This window comes from Littorina saxatilis, linkage group LG15, assembly GCF_037325665.1.
Source record: "Littorina saxatilis isolate snail1 linkage group LG15, US_GU_Lsax_2.0, whole genome shotgun sequence".
Classification (NCBI taxonomy): domain Eukaryota; kingdom Metazoa; phylum Mollusca; class Gastropoda; order Littorinimorpha; family Littorinidae; genus Littorina; species Littorina saxatilis.
This window is the reverse complement of record NC_090259.1, coordinates 13,098,115-13,105,614: the sequence shown is the minus strand read 5'-3', so window position 1 is coordinate 13,105,614 and position 7,500 is coordinate 13,098,115. Positions and strand designations below refer to the sequence as shown.

The 7,500-nt window shown below is 43.7% G+C and overlaps 2 protein-coding genes and 1 long non-coding RNA gene across 11 annotated transcripts in view; all 3 read right to left on the bottom strand.

The window, feature by feature from the left end:
- The window catches only part of LOC138948613 (tripartite motif-containing protein 2-like), a 39,269-nt gene that overhangs the window by 7,296 nt on the left and 24,473 nt on the right, over nucleotides 1-7,500 (bottom strand). The window lies entirely within an intron of this gene.
- The window catches only part of LOC138948610 (neuralized-like protein 4), a 197,164-nt gene that overhangs the window by 174,076 nt on the left and 15,588 nt on the right, over nucleotides 1-7,500 (bottom strand). Inside the window, exon 1 of one of the 9 annotated variants that reach the window (XM_070320177.1) lies at nucleotides 5,481-5,581. The exons of the other annotated variants lie outside the window; for them this stretch is intronic. The gene's annotated coding sequence lies outside the window, so the exon portion shown is untranslated. Of the gene's footprint in view, nucleotides 1-5,480; nucleotides 5,582-7,500 lie in introns of those variants that run through there. 9 annotated transcript variants of the gene reach the window in all.
- LOC138948616 (uncharacterized) overlaps nucleotides 6,670-7,500 on the bottom strand; it is a 4,276-nt gene continuing 3,445 nt past the window's right edge. Inside the window, exon 2 of the long non-coding RNA XR_011450041.1 lies at nucleotides 6,670-7,500. This exon is cut by the window's right edge and continues 2,310 nt beyond it. This is a non-coding gene — a long non-coding RNA (uncharacterized lncRNA).

Genomic DNA, 7,500 nt, shown 5'->3' with positions numbered 1-7,500 from the left:
ATGCTCATTGGAGCTTCCTGGTCACTGTGACGCTACTTACCCTCACTGATCAGTAGCAAGGCTGTACATTGTGACGCTACTTACCCTCACTGATCAGTAGCAAGGCTGTACATTGTGACGCTACTTACCCTCACTGATCAGTAACAAGGCTGTACATTGTGACGCTACTTACCCTCACTGATCAGTAGCAAGGCTGTACATTGTGACGCTACTTACCCTCACTGATCAGTAGCAAGGCTGTACATTGTGACGCTACTTACCCTCACTGATCAGTAGCAAGGCTGTACATTGTGACGCTACTTACCCTCACTGATCAGTAGCAAGGCTGTAAATTGTGATTGCCTCGGCTTCAAGCTGCGCCGCACCTCTTCTTCCGCCCGACAAACACATAGTCTATTTCACTGTGTTACATTTGCTGCTATGGGTGTAAGCACTTTACGTGAATTCTCAGCAGACCACCAGCTGTGTGAGTGAGCGCTCTATCTTACGCTTCTATTTTACAAAGTGGTGCTGCATAAAACCTGCAAACTCCCCATTGTAAAACCTTTACAATTCCAAAAATACCTGTTTGAACTAGAAAATCAAGGTTGAAAAAAAGCTGCTTTGATTGAGTTCTACGTACCAGGCGCAGCGTTGACAGCTCCTGTACAATGCGTGACACAGCTTGTGCGTCAACGGTTAACGTAGAGATGTCCTTGACATCTGGCGGCAAGGTGGATGTAAGGTCAAGGTCGTGAACGCGAGTCCCCATTTGTGACGCCATTTTGCCGAGAGAGCCGAGTGTGGGAAAGCCTTCAGCACGCTGCACTATGACTCTGTGTGTGGTCACCTTGCCTTTTCGCTGCACAAAGATTGTCTTTACTTGGATCACTTTGTCCTTGACGTCACAGTTCGTGCTGAATGCGAGCTCTCTCAGACGATGGCGACACTCCTTTACGGATTTCTCCAAGCGATCGCAGGCCGCCTCTACCTCAGCTACTGTGGCCTGGGTGCGTTTGTCAATCTCTAGAATGTCCTTGTCCAGTCCTGCGATGGCTTCTGCCAGTTCTCTCTCTCCCCGACTCAAAATAGCCGCTAGGTCTGCCAGCGAGGAATGCGCCTCCGCCATTTTGCTCTCCAATTTCGTCACATCCGGGCACTGGCGATGGTCTGTGGTAGCGCACAGCAAGCAGACAGACGCGCCGTGCGTGGGGCAGTACACTTCACTGATCTTGTCGTCATGGACTTGACAGGTGGCGGGGCGCTTAGCGGCCAGTGTTTCCGCCGTCAGTGAGCTCAGGCTTTCAATCGTGTGACGTTTGGACACGGACTGCTTCGAGTGAACATGACTGCAAGACGCGCAGAACATGTCGGAACAGTTGATACAGACATCCACCGCCGCCTTGTTGACACACACACAACACTCGTGTTGCTTAGAAAGCACACGGTCCGCTTCAACCAAGGCCGCCATCGCAAAGTCACACGGAAACCCGTCGGCGATGTCTTCATAGCTCTTACCCTTGTGCTGCTTGGGATCCACGATTTCACATCTGCACAGGGGGCAGTTGGCTTCCGGTTGTGCGTTTAACCACGTGACCAGACAGTCCCGACACAGAAGATGGCCGCAAGGGAGGATTCTGGGAAGTGTGAAATGTTCATGGCATACTGTACACTCCATGTCACTGGGTGCTACGGTCGTTACAGCTGCCGTTGCCATGGTGATCGCTTTGTTTGCGCCCTGCAATGTAAACGGTACATCAGTGGAAAAAGAAAAGACAGCAAATCCTGTTTACACAAAACATGTACGCCATACAATTCAACTAATCTCGAGATATCACGATTCATTAAATTGGTCTTCTATGTACGACTCTTTCCCTCTTTTCGCATCGTCTTGGGTTTGGATTTCAATGAGTGTCGGTCACATGTTTACCAGATTGAGGAGGACAGTCTTTATACTGTATTTAAAAACATGTTATACTGTACAATATAAAAAAAAGTTAAATAAGCATTAGTCGGCGAGTTTGTGTTAATAGTATAAACCAGATGTTTGTTTGTTTGTTGTTTTTTGCTGCTGTTTTCTACTCAAAATTGGAAATGGGCGCGACAAAGAAGGGGTCTAGGGGTAAGTAGAACGAAAAGGGATAGATAGGAGGGGAGAACACACACACACACACACACACACACACACACACACACACACACACACACACACACACACACGCACAAACACACACACACACACACACACACCACACACACACACCACACACACACCACACACACACAAACACACACACATATCAAATCAGTGGAGCCGAGTTTCCTTCTTTGGCCCATGCATTAGGATTCAGCAAGCTGTATATATACAAGATGTCAACAACCACCACTGATATAGCAGTATCCCTTCCTTATTAGCCCTCAAGCAATCCATTTAGAGAAAGCTGATGACAAGCCCTCTGCTGCCTTTCCGAGCTCTAAAACATCGCAGAACACAACCCTTGGCAGGGGTGTTTATGTTATCGCTCGGCCAGGAAAGAACAAATTTGCAAGCAAGACAAGGAAGAGAAATGAATTTCTGGCTGAAAATGTGCACAGTTAAGAAGTCACACACTGAGTCAGTTTAGTAGAAAGGGACATAGTCAGTACTATCAGGGCTGCTTAATAATAATACACACATTTTAAATTATCAGAATACACTCTCTGCAATCTTCTATACTGATTGCACAAAGAAACATTCAATGCGGAAGAAATCAGTTAAATACTGCTGTTTCCTACATGTCGAACCGGTACATAAGAATCACATTACACCGCCAACCGAAAGACCAAACTTGTCAAAGTTTTGTAAGTGAACACTACATCTTACAAGCAACAAAATATGCATGTTAGTGCATTTACACCTCCAGCATACATACAGATTAAACTTATTACGCTTAAAACAATATTTATGCTGTTTTCAAGAAAAAAAAAGTGAGTGTGGTTTAAGCTTTTTGAATATTCCGCGCAAATTTCGATGCTCCGCCCTGCAAGGTCACGGCGGCCGCTAGCTGCTGAGCCGCAGGAATTCGGAAATCTGTGGCACCATAGGCGCCTTCCTGTAACATTTACGTGGTTTTAAGTGTGTTTAACATTTCTCAGTTCCTGGAGCCCTTGCAATGATTATAATGATGACAAGAAGCAGAAGTTTCAAAGTAGTGTTACACTGAAAATGTGGTTGTCTTGAAACAATTAACACAGGTTTTTTTCCATGTTGAGTGCAGCTGAGAATAGTTCTGTGTGAACTCAGTTATGCTGGTCCGCAGTAACCGAGCCGCTACTGTCGGAACTCGCGATAAAAGATAGGCCTAACCACAAAAAACACAATCGGCACTTTCTTAAAAATCTTCCTTAATCTATTGGTATATATATGATATTACACTGACTAACCTTTTCATCTAAACCCTAGTTCTTCTTTACGAATGAATGTATTTTCTACTCAGTTTTGACGAGAAAAAAATAAAATGTATTCAGCTAGAGCCTATGCTTTCTTACTGCTGGGTCGGTGTCTGTAGCAGACGATACTTTGCTCTGACAGAGAAACTGAATACAAGTCTAGAGTAAAGATAATGCAATGAACTATCAACAGAGACAAAAGGTTCCTTTGGATATGCTTTCAAATAGAGATATTATATTCAGCAAGTATTTGTGTTGTTGAGTCAGTAGTGCATGATAACAGAGATATAATATAGCCTACATTGATCATCTATCTACATAATTATGTCTGATCACTGATGATAAGTTGGAACTCCATTTTGACAATTTTAACACAGATGCATATATTTTCGGGAAAGTGGGTGAAACACTGTACACTTTTCTTGGCAGTGCGGCGGATCTATCCAATTATAATTAAATTCCAATCTTTAATCCCCCCCCCCCCCCGGGCCTCTCTCCGGCTGCTGTTTCTAAAATCATCTTTTATTTTGTTAATCTGTTTGGGGGGCTGGGGAGGGGAGGGGGGGGAGATTGTGTGCTTAACAGATTGCTATTTAACCTGTGTTACGGCCACTTCAGTGAATCAGTGCAACTCGGTTCATCCATACATAATCCCGTTTATTTAAAGACGGAAGCACGTGACCATCCTGGCAATACTCTCTAGATAGATAAAAGAAAGTGTTAGCAGATTATATTTCACAGTTTTGGTTTGAATCAATAAGTGCTTGAAGCGATTTTAAATTAGCATAATGATTGACCTTGCTAAAATGTGCAACTGAGATACTTTATCGAAGTTTTTAATACAACATTTTGATGCAGTCATGGCAACGCGTATGCTTCAAAATGTCGTCTGCAAAACCCCCACATACATAGCAAAAAAGCTCTGGTCTTCGCTTTGCAGACTTCTCCAAGAGTTTTTACTGAGACTCGGTTCCGAGATTCTGAATTATAAACAGTGGCCACCAGAGATAAACAACGCCAACTCGCCTGCAGGCTAGCGGCGAAAGACAAAACCGTTTAACACTTGACGACCAGGGGCTTGTTTTGTCAGCACACGCTAAACAAAACAAGGCAGCTATAACACAGGACTGTGAGCTCTAATACTGAATTCGCCTCCACTGTTTTGATATGCACACACACACAAACACACACACACACACACACACACACACACACACACACACACACACACACTCACTTACAAACACACACACACACACACACACACACACACACACACACACACACACACACACACAGTGACACACACACACACACACACACCCCTTCAAATGGAAACAGTCTACAGAGCCCAGACCAATGCTCTACATCGTGCACAGGCAGCAACAAGCTACACAGAACAGACTGTTAAAAAACAATAAGCACACACAAAATAGGCACAAAATGCAGACCTGAGAGCATGAACTTAAATTGAAACAAATCTGGTTAGTTTAACACAACAAAATCCGTCGTCCTCTTATCAATAGCAGGTGTGGAGTGGACGGAGGGGTGACAGAAGAATATTATGGACATGAGCTGCTACCAGAGTACTAACACTGGTCTAAGAGAGACAACTTGCACCAACGACAACTATATGTCTGACATGCCAAGGGGATTAGTTGCCTCCCTTGAATCAACCAGGAAGTGAAGCGATGCACACAGACACCGAGAATAGAATCTGTGTGCTAAACTTCAAACTCCAATTCACCAAAGTAAATCATGCCGACAGTGTTCATCATGAAGCAGTCACAAACATGTAACACGACGAAAGTATCACCAGTGCTCGATGTTCAATCTTGTCCTTTTTTTCAGCGCAGGTAGCCAGAATGATGTAGCCTACAGTATTATTAATCGACATTTCTGAGAAATGGAAACCGAAAATAGCTGCACTGTGACAACACAGACACTCTGCTTTTCGCAAGGTTAAATAACATGTACACTAACTTGCTGACTGATTTAGTTTTGACAGGCAGTAAGCGGTATCACGACGTGTTTACCTGATCGACAACATGAAGCGTAGAAATGAAACTTACCGAACAAACTGAATGAAACAGCTACACACTAGTCTGATCCGCCCACAGTGACACTCTGGCAAGCTCTGCGCGGATAACAGTGTGTGTGTCTCTTGTTCGGGGGCGTCTCGGCGTAAGGTCACGTGACAAGCTATGACTAGACTGATCAAAAGAATGTGCACTGTTTGTAATGGTGCATGTGTACGTAGCTTTCATGCACAAACAAATTAAAGGCCTTGTTTTCTTCTTTATTCATAATAATTTGATTCTGATTTTAAATGTGTCTTTAATGCAGAATGAGTGAGTGGCTTTGTTTGTTTTAGTCAGCAGTTGAGGTTGTACCTTTTCATGGATTCACTTATGTTCGAGTGAACAGTTGAGTTGTAACTTACCCCCCGCGGGTTAGGGGGAAGAATTTACCCGATGCTCCCCAGCATGTCGTAAGAGGCGACTAACGGATTCTGTTTCTCTGTTTACCCTTGTTAAGTGTTTCTTGTATAGAATATAGTCAATTTTTGTAAAGATTTTAGTCAAGCAGTATGTACGAAATGTTAAGTCCTTTGTACTGGAAACTTGCATTCTCCCAGTAAGGTAATATATATTGTACTACGTTGCAAGCCCCTGGAGCAAATTTTTGATTAATGCTTTTGTGAACAAGAAACAATTGACAAGTGGCTCTATCCCATCTCCCCCCTTTCCCCGTCGCGATATAACCTTCGTGGTTGAAAACGACGTTAAACACCAAATAAAGAAAAAGTTGTAACTTTTCAGTGATTTACTGTTGTTTTAGTCGACAGTTGAGGTGTTTTGTCAGTCTCCCTGCCATGCATTGTCTCTCTCTGTATCTTTGTTATTGTGTGTGAAGGGCGGGGCAGAGTGTGAAGAGTGTTACAGTTAAACACACACACGCACACACACACACACACACACACACACACACACACACACACTCTCTCACTCACTAACACACACAAACACACACACGCACGTACGCACACACACATACACAGCACACACACACACAAACACACACACACGCACTCACTCACTAACGTGCGCGCACGCCCAAACACACACACGCACGCACGCACACACACACACACACACACACACACACACACACACACACACACACACGCCAATTCACAACACATGCACATACGTACATACACACGCAAGCATGCACACTAACCAAGATACGCACTTGATGTGTATTTTGAATAATTTAAATTCTGCTTTTAAGGTTTCTTGGGCATGAACCCAGAATATCTTCCAACGTGTACATGGTGTTCAAGCTGCATACACCAGTGTGTCAAGAAACAGAACTTAATATTTTCTTCCTCGAGAATGTTGCTGCCCATCACTTACATAAAACAACTAAATGAACTGTTCGTCCTGTTGTGCGCCACCCCCACCCCTCCCCCCCCCCCTTCCCTGTTATCCCCTTCGCACGAAGGGCTCGTTGCCCAAAGCAAATAAACTATTCTGAGCTTTGAGCTCTTAAATTCAAATGAGAAACAAGATCGGTAATTGACGTTTCCAAAATCAAACAAACATTGGCACAAACGGAGTGACGGCCCTTAGCTTGAAGACCTGTCTTCCTATGATAAATCAGTAAAGCATAATGTGAAGAGAATGTTCTTAGTTAAATAACCAGAAGAAATCTCACATACAAATGTTCGTCTGCGTGTTCCTTGCTTGTTTCTATCTGGCAAGAGTTGCAAACAAGCACGCACATATTTGTTTCAATAACTGACAAACATCAAATAATTCACTACGGCTCTAAGCAGCACACATCAGTGTGTCAAGGAACAGAGCTACAAATGTGTTCCTGCACAATACTGCTGTTCCGTGCTCACATGCAACATTTAAATAAACTGTTCTGTTGCCCCCCACCCCCCACCCCCCTCTCAGCCCTCCTTTGCAATAAGGACTCGTTGGCTAAAGCAAATCAACCATTCTGAGTTCTGAGCTCTTAAATTCAAATGAGAAACAGTATCAACATTAAATATCAATGAATTGACTTTTCCAAAAATCAAAC